Genomic DNA, 20,600 nt, shown 5'->3' with positions numbered 1-20,600 from the left:
ACCTAAGCCATTCTGTGATTCTGTGAATGGTGGAAGATGAGACAAGGGAAGTATGAAAGGATAAGGGCTCCCTGAAAGCATCAGCACTGCCACCAAACCCAGCTCATCTCAGCTGGGGAGAGGTTGCCTTTAGCACTGTGGGTACAGCTGTTCCTGCTGAGAGCAATTCTCTCATTTTCCCCACCTTCTCTACAGTGCCCTGAGCGAGCTGCTGGTTTGAGAGATGGTGCTGCAGGAGGGAAAAGTAAGTGAGCTGATAATACCACCTTTTTTTTTTTCTTCATTCTTTTCCAAGGAAAGATAGTAAATTAGTTAGCTTTTGAAGCCTTAATTAATTTAAGAGGCTGATTTCCCTCATTTAAATCATTTAATGTTTCACATCTAGGGCAATGTACAGGAGAGCTCCTCCTACCATTATGAATATCATCCATGCCACAAACCTGGGAGAGGAGATATCTCAGTTCACTCTGTGATTATAACAATATGTAACAGCAATGATGGCAATAATGCACACAGCTCAGGCATTAACAGGACAGGATTTCCTTTGAGGCAGTGGTTTCTCTTGAGGTATTGCCACACCACGAAGCTGCCAGCTGGAGGCTGCCTCTGGGGCTTCGTGGCAGCCAGGCACCAGTAAAAAAGCTGTACTGAGGTAACTTTTAATGCAGAGAAGCATATTCCTTTCAGCTGTGCAGCTCAATGACTGTTTCTGACTGTGCTTACTCAGGCTGGAAGGCAAAGAGGAGAGAGCTCAGCAAACTCAGGCTGCCTACCATCCCTCTACTCACAAGTTATGTGGGGCCCTGTAAAAAAGAGCCTGAGCAGCATGGTGACTCCTGATGCTATCTCTTTCCAATACTTTTTCCACTTACCTCTTCACCAAGAGCTCTGAGCATTTTTCCATTGTCCTTGGCAGCACAAGAGGCAGCGGGCACAAATGCTAGGTTTGTGCTGTTGGGCCACTAGACATCAGCCAGATCACATTGATGCATCCACTTCTCTTACTGGCTTGCAAACTAGGCTTAGCTCTATCCTCCATAGGATAGTTTTATAAAAATAGATCATTTCATTTGCATTTTAATGTGCCTAAAATTTTCAGGAGCTGAACTGTGGATGGGAGGCTCCAGTTCCCTTTCCCTGTATTGGAGATGATGAGATTGTGGCTCTGTAGGCTTGCTTCCCACTAACAGCCCTTACCATTCTGTGACTCTGCATCAGAGATTTTATTTTCATGTTTTAAGCTTCACAGAAATGTTTGATTTTGAGCTGGTTTGGTTATCCAGCCACTTAAACTAGAAAGAGGCAGGAGAGACGAGAGAAATGCAAGGACTTTTGGGACTGAGCTGTGACATGACAGATTTCGGTCGCTTGCGCACATCCTGACGTTAGGCTTGACTGGATGTGGAATGGGGAGAAGGCTTCTCCTGGGGCTGTGGCAGCAAAATAAGAGATGGTCTCTGTGTTGTTATTGCTGAGCCAGTATCCTGGCATACAGCTGGGAAAAGTGGCCTACTGAATTCTTTTGAAGACTCTGTTTTGGAAAAACAATTAACAGAAAAATTACAGCCTGCTATAAAGAGAAAATGCGTACTAATACTACTACCACCTAATCCTACTTTGCTTCTGCATAGCTAATTGTGAAAGCAGTTGGTATTTGTAATCCCTGAGAATGGCCTCAAGAGGCTCCGTTTTGGAGCCCTGCTGTAATGTGATGACCAAATTAAAAACAAGTGGGGGCATATCATGCCCCATTCTTGCTCTGCTCACACAGCAAGTACTGGGTAATTATCTCCTAGAGCAGATTCATCTTTAATTACCGTAATGGAGTCATAGGCTTGCAGAATGGCTTAATTTGGAGAGGACCTCAAAGCCCACTCAGCCCTAACCCCCTGCTATGGGCAGGGCTGCCCCCCATTAGCTTAGGCTGCCCAGGGCCCCATCCAATGTGGCCTTGAGCTCCTTCAGGGATGAGGCATCCACAGCTGCTTTGGGCAGCCCATGCCAGTTCCCCTTCACTCTCCGAGTAAATAATTTCTTCCTAACATCTAATCAAATTTTTCCTCCATTAGTTTCAAACCATTGTCCTTTATCTTATCACTATCAGACCATGTAAGAGGTCAATCCCCCTCCTCCTTACAAGCTCCCTTCAAGTCCTGGAAGGCTGCAATGAGGTCTCCTCCTTAGCCTTTCCTTTTCCAATCTAAACAAGACAAATTCCCTCAGACTTTTTCCATAAGGAGAGGTGCTGTCCTTCCTTACATTGTTTTCTCCCTCTGACCTTACCAGCCATACAGAGTGCTTCGTAAACAGACTGTACTGACAAGAATGGAAGTGCAAGTGAGGATTTAAAAAGAAATAATTTTGTTTCTAGGTATTTTGAAAGTCTGCAGAATCAGGGAAATATTCAGCAAGAAGTATAGAGTTCCTCAGGAAGTTCTGATGGATGATTAGTATTCTTAGCTGTGAAATGGCATTTCAGCTTTAGAGCTGCAATGGCTGTGATTGTATTGTGATGCTAAATGTGATGTATTAAAAGGTTCATGTACATATTTCTTTATAGTCAACCTCATGTAGTAACTTCTGAAGCCACTTCAGGGTGTTACTGATAATGCTTGAAAACCATTGTAAAGCAAGAAGGGTGAATCACCAGTGGCAGAGCACAAGAAAACACAGATTAGATATTAGGAAAAATTTCTTTTCAGAAAGTGTGGTGAGGCATTGGAGCAGGCTGCTCAGGGCACTGGTTGAGTCACCAACCCTGGAGGTATTCAAGAAACATGTAGATGTGTCACTGAGGGACATGGTTCAGTGGGCATGGTGGGGATGGTTTTGGTTGAACTGGATGATCTTAACGATTCTATGAAAATATGATTCTAAATCTATTTTGGCCATTTCATGTCTAAATAGTAAGCTTCTCTTCTGTAAGAAGTTCAGAATTGAAAATGTGAAAATTCCTAAAATCTGTTCTTTCTGTGTGTTTCTTGAATGTAAAGTCTGTGTTTGCTTTAAAGATGTAAGATCTGTACTTTGTGAAAATAGGCTAGTTTGGAAAAGATCATTTCCCTGGTCTGGCCACCTGTATAATATTCTTGCTGCTGCAGCATGTTGGTGTCAATCATGTTGGTCAGGTTGGAGGGCAGGTTTAAGGCCTGTCTCTTTTTCCAACAGAGAATTCAGCATTTCAGAGTCAAAAAAGACCTGCCCTAAGTAGAAGTTATTTTATGTAACATGGAGAGCTCATTCTCCTTTTTTTTTTTTTTTTTCCTAACAGATAAACAAACTTAGTTGCTTATAACTTTGGCATATAGTAGTCACTCAAACTGAGATAATTCCTCAGAGGCTGCAAATTCAGTACTTTATCTTCCAACTCTTTTGTGGCTTTCCCTAGCTCATTTAATCTAACATCAGATGACACTGATAGTCCTTTTATGCCTCTACCTCTTTCACATTTTAAATTTTAAGTCCTTTTTTTCCACTATTCTCTTGAAATCCAATTTCAAAGTGCCATGGTGCTGCCAGAGCTATCAGTGTAGCAAATAAATACTGAGTGAGGTTTTCTACTGACTGACTGATTACTCATGCATATCTGCAATACATCAGTATGTGGTACAGTGTCCGTGGCTCAGGTCATCCCATCTCCAACAGGATACAGTATGACCTGAAACAGAACTGAGGAGGGGAATAAGGATGATTTCCTAGCTCTGGTTTGAATTTAAAGGGCTCCTTGGTCTTGAATGAATGCAACAGGGAAGAAATGTGGCAGAGGTCTGTAAAAGTATGAACAATAAGGGAAACGTGAAAAGAGTGCTCATTACTTTTCACAACATAAGCCACAGGAAGAATCCAATTAACTTAGTAGGTAATGGATTTAAACCAAAGAAAAGGATGTACTGGCTAACAACGACTTCAACTTCACAGCTGGGATTCTTAGAGGAGTTCAAACATGAAAACAGGCTCCAAAAAGAAACAGATATATTCAGGTAGTAATGGGCTAATTAGCACAGTTATTTGGATGAAGTTTCTGACCAAAAGATCATCACAGCACTGATTAAAACACATTACAGTTATTCCAGGTAGTTATTACAGACTAGCTTATCTGAAAACTGAACACTCATCAGCATCAGGAGCACTTGAGATGCTCTTGGAGCACAACTTACATTTTGTTTCAGCTGAAAGAAGCCCAGATTCTCTCCAGCAAGCTCAATGGGGCACAGATTGAAACACAATAAGCCAACAGGACTGAGAGATTTGTTTCTAAATTGCATTCCTGATCTGAGCTGCAATGCATTTGAAGGTGTAAGGCCAGGTTGAATGGGACCCTGGGCATGCTGATCTAGTGCCTAATATAGTGGTTGGCAACCCTACCCACAGCAGACGGTTAGAACTAGATGATCTTTGAGATCCCTTCCACCCCAAGCCATTTTAAGATCATATGACTCTATGGCTCCCTATTACCCTATTAGTACCAAAAGAGTACTTGACTTCATTGGATTCATTTTCTTTGGGAGGGGAGGATGGGAACTAGATTATCCTCTTCTCATTACTATGCAGATGAGATAAAGGCAGAAAATGCATTTAACTGTAGGAAATGGCTAAAATACATAGTGATGCCGTGAAGCATCTGTGGAAGTGTGTTAAAGATGACTATGTGGAAAGTAGGCTTTGCTCTCAAGGACAGAGAATGGATTTATCTCCTGTGGCTACAACAGTGGTTTGACATTTTGTTCCTGCAAGGACATTTTTTCCTCTGGAGCCAATACAAGAAATCTTAAGAGTTGCACATAAGTATTCACTGTTCCATATTTACAGAGGATTAGATACATGTTTTGAATTTCCTTTCCTTCAAAGCAGTGCAGCACACAAAACTCATGCTTCGATGTATGAGAAAAGGATAAAGGAAACAGGAATTTGGAAAGGTTTTGTTCTTTTTGATGCAGATATAGTGCTGTATTTGACAATGATCTTACTTCTCCTGTTTGAGGAGTGTATAAAAAATAATTTTGAGTTTTTGAATTCAGAATATATGTGCTTTCCCCCACTAGCCAGCTCCAAATGCCACAGTGATGTGTAGGACAAAATCTGGATGTTTTTCATTCTTTGTGAGTTCAGCTTTTCAGCTGCGTGCTACAGTGGTGTGTTAGTGGATAAATGTTTCTCTCTCTTTGGCTACCACCTCTTGTCTGTAAAGGATCAACTTCCTGGTTTGAGGTGCAGAGAATCTGCCAAATATCATGGTGTTCATCCAGGTTCCCAGGTGGTGTTATTCTGGGAATGTTATTTCCAGAGGCTTTTATATGTACAATGTTTTCACCCTTCTTTTTGTTTTTAACAGACTTCTTTTTCCATGATTGCATGACAAGTTGAAAGCACAAGCACAACAAAATGTACAGGCTTAAGAGCAGAAAGCAGAGGAAAAGATGCTGAAATACTTATTAAGAGCCTTAAAAGGATTACATCAGTGGCTGATTATTTTGGACCAAACAAAGGCATTTAAAATGCAGCTGTTCACTTCCAGCTCACCTGGGAATGCTTTGTGGCACCATGCATTTCTGCAAAATACGAATTCTCACTGGCGTCTTATTGAATTAGCTGTTAATTAACTGATCTCTTGACATGAAAATCATGCACAAATAGCACGCTAGCATTATTCACTTGACTACTAGACATAATGCTGATGATTTTCCTAGGTACAATTTGGATACAATGTACAAACAACAGATTGAACAAAAAGCTAATCTGTTAAGCTTCAGAATTACAATTGAAGACCTTACTTTAGGGTCATAGTAAGGTAAATAAAAACAAATGAGAAACAAAACCACAGGTCAGACCTGCAACATTCCTATTTGCTTCTCAGGTATGTTTTGAAATTCTTATGAATTTGTGTTTGCAAGCCTTTACCCAGGGAAGTACTAATACTAATGCCATTTTGCAGGTGGTTGTCTAAGGCACTGGCAGATAGAGGTACTTAACCACACAGGTGGCTACTGTTTTAGCAGACCCATGGTTCTTTCACATACCTGGAGCCTCTGGTAAATGTGTAGTTTGATTTTTTTTGGATTCTAATCCAGATGCTAACCTGATTTGAACTACTTCATCGGCCTAATTATCTTGCAAAGATACTTCATTAAGCATAATGAAACCAAGGCTTCATATCTAGAAGTTCATTTGCTTCTCTAAGGCAGCCATGTAGCTACTTCCATACTTAAAGAAGGAAGGAAGGCAGCCCAAAGGCCGAAACTTGTCAGACCAAGACTCTGTCGAAGCCAAGCAGTGCAATTCCAACTTTGATGAGATGGATGAATGGATCTCAGTTGACTCATCTGGCCTCTGTGCTGCCCCTCAGCTGCTCATCTATCCTCCCTTGTCATCACATAATCATGCTCTGAAGTTCAGATGAGAAAAATGGTCAGGAAAAGCAGGAGTTGATGTTTCAAGGGCTCACTGAATGTCTGATAGAGTGCCTTCATCTCAACAGTCTGTTCAGAGAAGTGAGTTGTTTTCTGAGTCATGATGTCTGCTGAGACATACAGAGAGCTTCAAACTGTTAACTACTAAAGAATCAACCAACTTAATAACTATAACCCTTACGAGACAGACAGCTAAAAGAGAATAATAGGACGTGCAGTATGCCCGCAGGTGACTCATATGTTTGAAAGGAGGATGTGAATGGTGTGAATGGCTTTTATATTAAGACTGCTCAGAAATTTTATTCACTTGGTTTCATGTCAGATCAGCAGGTTCTCTGCAGCTTTGGCAATTTTATTCTCTTGTTGATTGTGTGAATACATTCAGTCCTACAAACACATAAAGCTTTGCCAAACTAGAGGAAACATGCAGCATGACTCTGTCCTATCATTTTGGCTTCATGTAAGAGAAGAGGCCTTTTTTCAGCGTCATGGCATGCTGTTGTAATCCACTGTCTGAATAAGTATATCCTCTGCTGGATATTCAGTGCTTCTAAGATGGAGCCAAGGGAACTCATTTTTACCAAGGTTAAAGGATTCTGAGATGTTATTGAGCATCCATTCCCATGGTTACTGCAGAAGTACTGTACTTGGAGGCAGACTGTAAAGAAATATTTAATGGTTGACTAGTTCAAACAAAGTTTTTTGAAAGCCCACAGTAAAATTTAATGGAATTAGCACAATTTTTTGTATGCAAAAAAGTGACTGTGAAAAACAGCAAAAATGATGCAAATCCTGCAGTCTGTTCTCAAAGAACTGCCTAGCCTCACCCAGAAAGTCTGCAAGCAGGGATGAGTATGACAGCCTGACCACCTACTCCTGTGCTTCGACCTCAGAGAGGAATGCTTTCTCCTTCATTTCATTCAACAAAAGGTTAAATATATTAGAAGGCAAAGATGGACTGTATCTAGAGTGCTTCAAATTAGTCCATTTGGTTTCAGTTCTGATTTAGAAAGATGTCTGAAAAGATTGACTCTTCCAAACTTTCATCTTCTGCTGTCTTCTTCCACATATTGCTAGTTCCTGAGTTGGATGGTCCTATTTGACATAGTCTAAACTCCTAGTATCTATTCCTTGCAGAAAAGCTTGAAGGATAAATTTCATTACTCAAAAAGCAGAGAGAAGGCAAATCAGGATTTCTTTTTGCATGTCGTTTATTTCTGTTTCTTCGACTTCTAGCATTAGCAGTTGAGAAAGAGTTTAATATGGAAACAGTTCAGCTGATAACCGCTTAACCCTTTCTAATTCTGAGCAAATGTCATTTCATGGAGCATTCCCTGTGTTACCTAGAAAATCACAGCTCTGCAGGGCACAGTTGCACAGTGCTGCAGTAAGGACCAATCCTGTCTTCATGAGAGAAGTTTAATGCTTTCACTTCTAATCTTGTGGCATCTCTGGGCTGCTCCTGCAGACAGCTCAGTAGGACTATTATTGAAGCTGCAATACATCGTGCAGTCCGGTCTCTGATCCTGTGTTGTGCTGCATCCTGCTGGAGGAGGACTCTCAAACAGGGAAATGACAGCAATGCATCAGGGCCTGGGAATACATTTGTTCTACTTTTTGTAACTCAAGTTTTGGCAAAGGAAGAGCTCTGTCTCAGTTTACAGCCTGGCTTGTTTCCCCAGTGAAATCTAACCCCCTTCAAAGCAAAGAGACAAACTGTTTACGCAAAGGATCTATGAGATATTTTTGTATGAAGGGTAGCTTAGTGAAGTAAGGCCTGTGCATCAGCAACAGGAAGGTTTGCTTGCTTAACCTGAGTGATGATAGCAAAGAAGGGATTTGCTCCTGATGCTGGCCCAACACACACTCATATGAGCTCTTATCCTGAGGCAGCAAAGGTTTGGGTCAGCTCTCCTTGGGCAGCTTGGAGCAGCACAGCCAATGGAGACATAAGGTCCAGGTGATCATAGAATCATGGTATGGTTTGGGTTGGAAAGAACCTTTAGAGATTATCTAATCCTAGTCCCAGGCCCTAGACAGGAACATCTTCCACTAACAGAGTTACGCAAACTCCCATTCAAAGGGTCTTTGGACCAGGCAAAATTATCAGTAAGAATTTACCTTCTACCTTGTTTCAGATGCAAACAATAGAAAGAAAAAGCCCCTGACAACAAATGCTCTGATGTACCAAAGTACCAAAGAAATAGAAAAGTATTTTCAGGTTGAAGAGTGAAATCAGGGTAATTTTGCTAAACATTCCATGACCAGGGATGTGTTTAAAAACCCACAAGACTATGCAGTAATCAACAAAAGCCAGTAGAAATACATTCATTTGTCATCTGGTAATTTGTAATTTAAATACATAGAAATAAAGCCAGTAAAACTGGCGGCTAAAAGCTGTTAAAAAATTTGTTGTGACATTCTGAGTGTGGAAGCTCAGACTTTCACCTTGGGGCACTTGGACAAACAGTTTGTATTTGAGTAAATCAAGGCTTCTGGAAAGGCACCTGGTTCTGTTAAGACTCCGGGAGAGGCAGGAGAGTCTCAGTTCCACACTAAGGATTAGAATGAAAGCTAAGTTCCACACTAAGGAAAGACTTTAAAGAAAAAAAAAATGAGTTTCCTTTATTGCTAAATATGACCTACTTCAGCATTAGGTTTTTTCACAAAAATACATTGTAAAGCCATGAGAGACAATGGCTGCAGAAGACTTAAATGATTGCAAGTTACTTCTAGATTGCTTCTGACTCATTAAACAGATATTTGCGCTTCTTGTTTTGTGCAAGCTTTTCACTTTTGCTCCTCGCTTTTCATACATGTGTCCTCACTGACTTGGAGTTCACAACCTGGAGATATCCTTTATTAATATTATACACCAACTATATCTTAAATTAGTGTTATATACTAATAGATCAGTGTATCTGCACATTTTCCAACTTACTCATCTTCATTGTTTCCTCCAGTAGGGTGTAAACAGCACATCTTGATCTATTGCATGTTTGACTCTTCTCCTGTATTACTGATGGATCTGGGACATGGACCAATGTGCTATGTTGGAGACAGATCCCATCAAAGAGAATAAAAAGACATTACTCTGCAGGTAACGTGTTGTAAACACTGTCTAACTTTGCTCTTGGTGGGTCAGTGTTATGCAGTTCAGTCACATCTTTGCATTTAGTTATTGCTTGGTGTTCAGTGGTCTGGCACAGACCACGTGGTTGCTGATGACTGATTTTTGGCTTACAGATGACACAAAATCTCTCCCTAACTATCTGCTGCTGATCTATAGTGTGGAATAAACATAACATAGGCTGAAGGCATATTCTTATTGGGAAATAAATTCTCATCTCATTATTCAAGTAGATTTTCAAGCTCTCAGCATTCCACAACTTGCAAGGTCAGGAATTGCAATGTTGTTTCAAATGTGGATATTTGTCTCTGGCCAAGGTGCCCTGTTGGGCTCCATGTGACAGTGCAATCAAACAAAGCCTATGCTAGCAGAGGAATTTTAAATGGTTCTTTAATGCTAAGTTGTATAATTAACAATAGACTTGCAATGCTGAGGGGGAAAAACATGGAAAAATGAGTGTTTGTCTGTTTAGAAATCTATCTTCATTGCAGACTGACAGATTTTCTAAAAGAAGAGTAAATAATTTCTGTCTGGATATTTGGAAAAAAGTTACCATACAATTACATGACAGCTGTAGAAAAGGGCTGGACTTGTTAGAAGCACCTTCAGCTCAGACAATATCCAAGCAGCTGAGATGTACCAAATCACCTCTGGTCTGCTGAACTGTACTGCTTGCCTGAGTCACCACAGTGAGAGGTAATGCCCCAGAGAGGAGACAGTAGGTCAAATTTCACTGCAAAGCAATGCAGGCCAACTTTAATAATGAGCTATAAAAGTCATGTAACTTTCCAAGAGGGAAGAGCTAATGTCTCCACAGACAGTTATTAATAGCCAAGTGTTAAGAATTGTTGTTAAAATTGTTTAACTTTGCACGCCCACAGAAGATCCTTGCATCTCAGTCTCTCTTGGTAGACAATGAAGACAAGAGCTCATGGAGAATGAATTATCCTATCTATTTTAAATACCATTGTACAAGAGATGAATGGAATATTAAATATTCCTAGACCTCTCCACTGACTCCAGTGGTTACTCATATGAGAAGTTCAGGTGGAGGCATGGGTAAATGTAGTCAGTGTTTATTCAGAGGAATTCTGGCCATGCTACCTTGGGAAAGCTCCTTAACTACTTAAATATCCGAACCTTCAGTTGCATTGGAATTTCTGCTTCAGATCAGATCAAGTCTTCTGCAAAAATAACATTCTGTGTATTTTGCAAAGACCTGTCCACGAATTGGAGAGCTGAACATAGGTATGTACTATAACTCACACACCCTCCAAAATGCAAGAGTTAAAATCCATAAAACTACTACTGCAAGTTCATGCTGATTGACAGAAGTACTGTTTATTAGGTCAAAAGGTACCTAGAGGATAGAAATAATTTAGTAGTAATCATGCTCTGAAACAGAATTCACTTATTCAAGGATTTTAAGAGCTTTTCTTTGACTTGGATTTTTTCTCCAGATTATGCACATTAGTTTTACTTTCAGAAACTCTCACACAGACAAAACATGCACAGTTTTAACCTTAATTCAACTGCACAGCCCATGCACACACATAGGACATATGTTTCACTGCAAGTGAGACCTGAACTTGCGACCACTGAATGAACATGAAAGCACCTTTGGAGGTGCAGGATCACAATCACAAGCATCTATGAATGTGCTTCTGTCATAGAGTCACAGAATCATTAAGGTTGGCAAAGACTGCTAAGATCATCTAGCCCAACTATCAGTCCATTACACTGTGCCCACTGAGCCATGTCCCTCAGTGCCACGTCTCCACGTTTCGTGAACACCTCCAGGAATGGTAACTCTGCTACTCTCCCAGGCAGCATGCACCAATGCCTCACCAATCTTTCTGAGAACAATTTTTTCTACGTATCCAATCTGAACCTCCTCTGCTGCAATTTGAAGCCGTTACCTCTTGTCCTATCTCGTCATTTCTGCTTGTCTTCCTGTCGCTGTCCGGAGGATCCTAGGACTTGCAGGATACAGCTACACCATTTGTTTTCATAGCAGGAGCTTAAACCAATTTGTGTCAAGTCTCACCTATGGTTTACGTGTTCTTGGATCTGTGCTTTAGTGTGTTGCTAACTCCAGGATATTACATCACCCACAAGCAGGCGTGATAAATAATGTGCTGACCCACTCTCTCAAACTCCCAAATCAGAACCTGATCTCTCACTAATCCAGCCCAAGATCATCTTCTTCTCTTTGGTTTGTTTGATTCTTCAGATGTTTCTGAAGTTTAAAAGATACTATGTAAAAAAAAAAAAACAAACACCTTTATTCAACAAATAGATCAAATATCATCTTTGCCCTCTCTCTTGCTCTAACTTGCTGTATGAGTTAGAGCTATCTCACCTGCATTATTTAAATGTCTGTTTCATGTGACCCCAGCATTCATTAAAGGAAGTAAAGTGGTAATCAAACAGGTGGCTTTTAGGTTTCGAAGTTATGTTGAGATAATTCATGTAGTCTGGGAAAATTATAGTGAAAAATAATTACTTGCTACTTCTATGATCCCTACAGAATAGCTAGCTATGTAAAAGGTCTGAGGAAGTGGTTATCATCAAATCATTTGATAGAGAGGATTCCTCCATCCTCCCTTTCCCTGGGCTGCCATGTGAGGGATGGAGACCATGACAGCTGGTGAATACAAGTCACGTCCTCACCTGTGCAGCATATCAAAAGGGCCTAAGGGGTTTGCAGACTTGAGGATGTTTCACTCATCATGGGAGAAAAGGATCTGATCACCCCTGGTTGGTGCAGAGTGGAATGCCATAGACCTCTTGATACTCCTATAAGGATCTGGCTCATCCATTCTTCTCCATGTTGTGTAAGGAAAAAGCAGTGTATATCTGGGTGTCCTTGAAATATCTTCCAGCACACTGCACAACCACGGTGTTACTGCAAGCCGGGAATTACATGACCTCTGCATATCTCAGGGAAACATTTGATACTGCCCACATAACCTCACTGGCATGGATAGCACTGCCAGTGAGCAGCCAAAGTAGAATTCCAGCTCCTCACATAGGAGCAGTGCAGCAAGATGGAGACCTGAGAAAGGTACTGCACTGCTTTTCAAGCCTTCTACACCCTCCTTGATTCTGTCTTGGGGAAACTGGATACTAGAGAAATTTTTTTCTCAGAAAAAGTGGTAGAGCACTGGAACAGGCTGCTCAGTGAGGTGGTGGAGTCACTGTCTCTGGAAGTGTTCAAGAAACATGTGGAAATGGCACTGAGGGACATGGTTTAGTGGCTATAGTGAAGAAGTGTTGATGATTGGACTAGATGATCTTAGAGATCTTTTCCAACCTTAATGATTCTATGAATCTGTGAACCGTTTGGTATGCAGCTGTCTTCAGGGAAGACCCTGAAGATGAGCTGAGCCAGTCACAGAGGTTGGGCAACACTCCTCACAGCCTGTGGGCTTCTCTCAAGCTAAGGAAGGCCTCTCTGGACTAAGAAAGTCTAAATCAAACGTTTACACCGTAAATAGTTGTTTGCTCTGGGCTGCCCCAGTTGGAGCAGTAGTGAATTCCTGAGACTGGGCTCGACCTTCCTTGGAGACAAGCATGCCCAATGCCTTTGTGAAGCCAAGATCTCTGTACGCAGACTAGCTTTATTATATATTTCTTTCCAAAATGTGGTCTTTTTTTTTTTTTTTTATAATATGCAAAACACATGCCACATCACAAATGATGGGGTAGATTAAACAGCTGGTAAGGAAGTCCCCTCTCAAGGACCAGTTTAAGAATAGTACTTAAATAGCATAAAGGCCATTGACCAACAAAAGACTTTTTGAGCTCAAGAGCCTTTTTATGACTCCCTGTTCACCACAGTATTGAACAGTAGTGAGGAACTGAAAAATATTTGAATGCTATAGTGAACACTTATTTCTGTCTTCCATTACAGATGATAGGTAGACATCAGATGTAATGATAAGGAAACATCAGAGTTGGGGGAATTAAAGGATTAGTGCTTGGTTTGTCCTGAACCCCTGTGAAAAACTTCTTTTAGCATTTATTATTTGTCTTGCAATACCTAGATTAGACTACATTAAGCACTGATAAAAATAAATAATAACTCTGAGTGTATGAGGTTCACATCTGGAAATAAGTAAAACTGAGTACAGGTCACATGCAGGCACTCTGACATCTCTTTCCAGAGTGAGGTTTTGGTCCTGATCTATCTACATTCAGATCTTGCTCCATTCTGGGGCTTAATTCTGAAAAGTGGACCTCAGAGGTGCTGTTGTGGAGGGTGCATTAGAAAGGAAATACAACGAAACCAGTCTTGTAGAAACAAAGGAGGTAGCATTTCATGGGAGATGTATGCACTAATAATAAGACATAATATATAGTGCCCCCAACTTTGTTAAACTCCTGGATCAGTTTTGAGTGCTGTATGATGGAAAGCGTGGCACAGGGGATCCATATCAGAGTACAGTCCCATGTCTTGGTTGTTGGTTCATATGCTTATGGATAGTAATTAGAGGGAAGCAAATTTCTTTAAAAATGTTCAAATGAAACAAACCAGCTGTTGATGTGTGCTAGAAATACTTGTGTGCATTCCTTATTAACAAAGCACCATGAGATGCTGGGTCATGTGTGTGGCGCGAAGGACTGAGGGTCATGTAAATAAAAGACTGGTAACATTCAAAATACCTTTTCTCAGTGTGCTAAGGAAGCATTACTTAAGGAATAAATAACTTCAAAAGCTATCAAAATTTGCAAGCTGACCCATTGAGCAGCTATGTTTTTCCTTAAGAAAGAGATGTAACTTTCCTTAAGTAAGTCAAGATCAATTACACTTTGGATCGCATCACTTTGGATTGCACTTTCCACACTTATCAAACATGAAGATCGTCTTTAAAATGAGATCTGAGCTAAGGATTGGGGGAAGAAAAATAGCAAGCAGCAAATTGCAGTGTGTCTGTAGCCTAGTGGCATGTATCCTGTGATGCAATAAGACTGCATCATAGAAGGAAAAGTAATTCAGAGTGGGATGGAACTGGAGAGTAGCAGTAGTAACTCCTCAAGTAGAAATTCAGCTGGTTTAAAAATAATAGTTGCCAGGCAAGACAGAAAGTCTTGGAGACAAGCAGGTGGCTGCAGCAGATTCTTGTTCGAAACGCTAAGGTGAAGGCAAATTACCATATTCTTCCAGTCTTTCTGTTTCCTTAGATTCAGAAGAAGCCTGACAAACATGTGGAAATCTCTTGTCTTCCCACTGAGTATCCTCTTTCATGGAAAAATGAAGCTGATATGCAAAGTGAACTACTGTCTCTTCTCTGAGTAGGGTATTGATGCTCCCTTTGCTCCCGCAGTTCAGGAGGTTACTCAGAGGTCAGATACTCTTATAAAGTAATTTGATGCCTATCGTAAAACATGATGCTTCTCTCAGTTTCTTCCGAGCTCTGAAACATTCCTTCTGCTTCTCCACTAATGCTTGCAGCCAGTTGCCTCTGGTGAGGATGGAAGGGATCAATTCTCAAAGTAACCAGATTATGTCAGAGATGGGAATAGGCAGAAGTAGACAAACAACAGCCAGAGTGATCCATCAGTCATTCCCAAGGGGCTCTTCACAAATAGCTTTGATGTACTCTCAGTGCTGAAATTTATGGGCATTGTTAACAAACAAAGCTCAAGGCATTGCTAGAGGAATGAAGTGTTTTCAATTATTGTACACTACAGGCAAGCCAACAAGCAAGCCATCAAAGCTTTTGCAGACAATTAGTTTTAAACAAACTGAGCGTAGACTTTTGAGACAAAAGTACTTCTGTTATTTGATAGGGAAATATTAATCATACCACAGGTTTGATGGCTGCAGTGCACAAATCTCCACCTGAGCTTCTCATCGTGAGCTCCTGATAGTGTCAATGAAAGAAAAAATGCACAATTTAAAATATGATGTATGTACTGGATTTTAGATGTAGACTTTAGAGTGACATAATAGCAGACGAGGTGGCCGAGTGGTTAAGGCGATGGACTGCTAATCCATTGTGCTCTGCACGCATGGGTTCGAATCCCATCCTCGTCGGCAGGCAAATCTTTATGAAACTGAATGTGTACAAGTCTATGGGGCCTGACGTCATGCATCCCAGGGTTGTGCAGGCTGATGTGGTTGCCAAGACACTCTGCATCACATCTGAAAAGTCATGGCTGTCAGGTGAAGTCCCCAAAGACTGGAAAAAGGAAAACATTGCTCCCATTTTTAAGAGGGATAGAAAGGAAGACCTGGGGAAATAGAAGCTGATGAGCCTCACCTCTGCATGACAGAATCAGTGGACAAAGGAACAGCAACTGATGTCATCTACCTGGAATTCCGCAAGGCCTTTGACGTGGTCCCACATGATATTCTTATCTGTGTATTGGAGAGATATGGATTTGGAGGCTGGACTATCCAGTGGAAAAGGAACTGGTTGGATGATTGCAGCCAGAGGGTTGTGGTCAACAGGTGGAGGCTGGTGACAAATGGTGTTTCCAGGGTCCATCATGGAACTAATGCTCTTTTACATCCTTATGAACAACCGAGGCAGTGGGATTGAGTGCACCCTCAGCACGTTTGTAGATAACAGCAAGCAGAGTGGTACAGCTAGTGCAACAGAACTTCGTAAGGAATGTCATCCAAAGAGACCCGTCACCCAAGTGCAAGGTTTTGCACAGGGGCAATCTCTGATATGAGTACAGTCTGGGAGAAGAACACACTGAGAGCAGCACTGCAGAGAAGGATCTGGAGGTCCTAGTGGATGAAAAGCTGGATATGAGTGTGCCCTTGCAGCCTGGAAGGCCAACAGTATCCTGAACTGCTTCAAAAGAAGGGTGGCCAGTAGTGTGAGATTGTCCCCCGTTGCTCTGCCCTTGTGAGACCCCACCTGCAATACTGCAGGCCTGGGGCCCCAGCACGAGCTGTTGGAGTGGGTCCAGAGGAGGGACACAAAGATGATTAGGAGAGCTGGAGCTCATCTCCTACGAAGAAAGATTGGGTGAGTTGGGCTAATTCAGATTGGAGAAGGAAATCCATGTGGAAATGTGGAAATCTGCTTATAGCCTTTCAGCATCTAAAGGGAGCTTAAGAAGATGGAAAACAAAATTTTACATGGTCTGATCTTGATAGGACAAGAGGAAATTGTTTTAAATTAAAAGAGGAGAAATTTAGGTTAGATGTAAGGAGGAAATTCTTTACTCAGAGGGCTGTGAGGCACCGGCACAGAGTGCCCAGAGAAGCTGTGGATGCCCCAACCCTGGAGGCAGTCAAGGCCAGATTGGATGGGGCCCTGTGAAGCCTGTTCTGGTGGAGGGCTGCCTTGCCAATGGCAGATAGGGTGGAAGTGAGTGGTTTTTAAGGTCACTTCCAACCCAAGACATTCCATGATTCTGTGATTCCATATTCTATGATTCTATGATAGTGGACACCCTGATATGCCAAATTGTCATCACTGTTGAGGTAAGCCAGATGAGTGTCTCTGACATACTCTTCTCTATCTTTGATCACATGAATCCCAACAAAGTAGTAGTTCATCCTAAGAATGCTTGGCCTATGTGAACTTCCAGTACTTCTCAGTGATTATAAATCCTCTGTCCCAGGGGATCCTGGTTTATTTCAACCTACAGGGTTTGACAGTCATGTCGAAGTATCTCATTGATCTTTTTGACCTAATAATTCGTGACTTTTGTCTTGGCAGTCCCAGGCAGAGCAAAGCCTGGTTGGAGTTTTATGTCAATTGGCCCTTTGAGAGAGTGTCTTCTGAAAGCAGATTTCTGTTTTGGACTTCTGTTCTATATCTTCGTATCTACAGAGATATCTGATACTACTTCTTTCTCTTCCTAGTAGTAATATTTCCTCACTCTGCTGAAACAGATGCTGACAGTAGAGTATCAGCCAGTAAAGATCTGAGGCCCTCAAGGGTAAGGTCCCCCCAAGTCTTTTCATCTTCAGTAACATGTTTTGGTACGCACCAGTATGTAGGTGACTGATTTCCATTTTGCCTCTGCTATAGATATCTCTCACTCTCCTCGGCTTTCTCCATAAGCCCCTTCCCATTTCTTTGTTTTTCTGTTTCCAATTTATTCATCATCAAGAAGGGCCTGAGAATTATCCAGTAGCTCTAAAATCAAGGTCTGAGAAGATGCTCCCAATTATTTCTATCCTATGACCTCCTCAGGTGCTTTCCATTCCAAAAGCTAACATTTTTGACTTTTCATTCCAACCTGGAAAGAAAAATTATAAATCTGAAATTTTCTGCTAGAGAATTAAGAAGGAAAGTTTGAATCCCACAAATCATATTTTCAAAGGGAAGCTCCCAGTCTGGATATTTTTAGCCTCAACTTAATTAAGTCTATCTCCTTATTCAGTTCTTACTTTCTTCACTGAACTTACTTGAAGAAACATTGGGCTAAGAGGGTTTATTTTACCAGCGTGTTCTATAACACTTGCTAATTTTGGCCAAATAGCTTTCCTCCAGATCACCTGTGGGTAGCTGGTATAACCAGCAGGGTACATATTGTAACTATCAATTTTGAAGCGAGTGCAAGTTTTTGCTGCTATGATGTCTGTTTGGCAAATGGTTTCTGGTCATAAACTATGCAGTAAAAGATGGAATTGCCTTCTGTGTTTGTGCAATTAAAAACTAATTATAAGACTTAAAAAGTTGTTGTTGTAATGCCAGTAATGACCTTCTGTGCATATTCCAGCAATGACTATTTTCCCTGTATTCCTTTTTATTTGAACAAAATGATTTTGTTCTTCTTAATGTCTTTTCTGTGGCAAAGGTAAGGAATTCTAGATGCATCTCTGGTGTAAACAAATGTATGAAAATAAGGAACAAATTTCTTTCAGTGAGTTTGAAGAGCTTTCATCCAGCTAATAGAAAATATGGAGATGAAGCTGTAGGAAGAGCACTACAGGTTGGAAAGTGATTTTGTTCTGTGCATATGTTAAAGAAAACAATATGAATGCATATTTCTATATGCTCAGGAGCAAGAGGGAGGGGATTTTATGTTGTGGACAGTTGAGCACAAACTTCTTAACTATTTTCTGTGTCTGAGCTATAACTGGTGGAGTGCTGCCCTGGGGCTGTGAGGAAGCCAACCCCATGGAGACAGTATGATCATCACCTTGCTTCACCTTTGTCCTGGCCTTCTAAAGTTTCCTGAGTGAGCAACAGCTGCATATGAGAGTAAACTCTGCTTGTGCCAAGGCTTGACAAGCATCCTCTTCCCACAGCACCCTAAATAGGGACCTCATTGCCAAAGCACCTCCAACCTCCTTTTTTCTTCCCTTCCTTTCCTGTCTAGTCTACTGTCTGTACCTGCAGTCCTCAGGGGAGACAATTGTTGTGACATCCGTAGGTGAAATAAATAATTATAAGACCTTGTAACTTGTATCGTTCATGTTTCTCAAAACATTTCAGCAGTGTCTGTAAGTTGGCATCTCATTTTTCCGAAGCAGACATATCTGAGGCAAAAAGGAAAAATAAGGACCGTAGTTCAGTATTTGTTGAAGACTTTAGATGTCTCACTGGGTCTTAACCAGGCTTTAAACATTTAGTCTTAACTGGTTGCATGTACTATCCCTGTCATTATGGGCCACCTGAGAGAGCAATTCTTAACAAGGACTGAGTAAGGAATCATTGCACCCAACTTCACACATCTCCATTTGGACTAGTTTCCTTTTGAGTTCGGTTTCCATGTTTCCTTTTGAGGCTGTAGAGAAAAGTAACATACAATTCATTATGTCTACTGCAGCATGAGATAGACTGACTACCCCTATTTTTCTCCTTTGATCATAAAGATTATTCAGTGACAACTGGCTTGACAATTTATAACTGTATTTTAAGAGTTGATTTTCATCCACTGTGATAAATGCCACTGTTCTCTGAGGTTACTTCTAATACATCAAGGAGTCTGTTTGCTGGCCTGTGATGTACATCTGTACAGGTTCTGAATCAGCTGCAGGGTACAAAAGAAACTAGTATTTCTGGGGTGTAACTTGTAGTTCTTATGGATTCAGCTAACGTTGTAACTTAAAAGTTCTACAAAGTTGTTGACTATGACCTTTTGTCATCCAGGACTTGTGAAAGAGGATGAGGAAGCAAGAGGAAAGGACCCCGCTGTGATAGGGGGGTTGGAACTTGATGATCCCCAGGGTGCCTTCCAACCCAAGCTATTCTATGATTCTATGATTTTTGTGGTCCTGGCATTCCTCAGAATTACAGTGAGTTTTAGAGCGAATAAGCTTTGGCTAAGGAGGATGAATAATAGGAAAAATGAACTACTGTACAATAAATTTATTTGTTGTGGCTACTGAAAGCCACATCTTCCCACCCATCATATTATGGTGTAATCTCTGAAGTGAGACAGGCTTTTCCAAGGTTATGCCATCATCAATCCCAGGTGAAAAATGAAGCTTCCTCACCATTATTCACATTACCAGTATCAGCCTTCAGTCCTGCTGCCTGTTTTGGAAAATAGCTTTTGTAGGATAGGAGCTCTATCTAGTAGTATGAATCTGACATATTCCTTTTTAATTTATTATTTTATAATTTTGTGTGATAAAATTGAGTGCTTTTCACTTATTACCTTTTTCAGTAAATGAGACCTAAGCCACGTCTCTTAATTAAGCAGTACAGAAAGTGGCTTGTAACTCTGTAAGACACCTCATCTCTGCACAGCCTGCTATGTGAGGCTGGGATGACTTATGGTCATCCCAACCTTGCCCATGCAGCCACTGGGATATGTGTCTTCCCAGAATAGTTAATCTCAAATTCCATTTGAGCCCCTCCTGATAGTAGCACTAGAACTATGCAGTCATGCCTCAAAGGGCCATTTTGATTTAACTAGAGAAACAGAGAGATAAAATGTAATCACTCCTTCCTGATTTAAAAAAAAAAAAAAAAAAAAAAAAAAAGACCTCTCTGAAATAATTTTAATGGAATGGGAGGATGAGTATGTTTGAAGAATAGTATCCATTTGGCTAAATTAATTATTGAGATAAAAAGTTCTGATGGAGCCAAAATAAGCAAAAACCCAAAGCCTACTCAATCTGTGAAAAGATACTC

At 40.9% G+C, this 20,600-nt stretch overlaps 1 non-coding gene across 1 annotated transcript; it reads left to right on the top strand.

Annotated features, from left to right (window-relative positions):
• The first annotated feature begins 15,498 nt into the window (after positions 1-15,498).
• On the top strand, positions 15,499-15,580 carry TRNAS-GCU. Its single transcript has one exon. It is a non-coding gene; the product is annotated as a tRNA-Ser (tRNA).
• Positions 15,581-20,600: the final 5,020 nt, after the last annotated feature.

The sequence above is a fragment of the Lagopus leucura genome, unplaced genomic scaffold (genome assembly GCF_019238085.1).
Source record: "Lagopus leucura isolate 7727_CA_CO unplaced genomic scaffold, USGS_WTPT01 Super-Scaffold_100002, whole genome shotgun sequence".
In the NCBI taxonomy this organism is placed as follows: domain Eukaryota; kingdom Metazoa; phylum Chordata; class Aves; order Galliformes; family Phasianidae; genus Lagopus; species Lagopus leucura.
The sequence above is the reverse complement of the archived record's forward strand: the minus strand, read 5'-3'. Positions and strand labels throughout refer to the sequence as shown.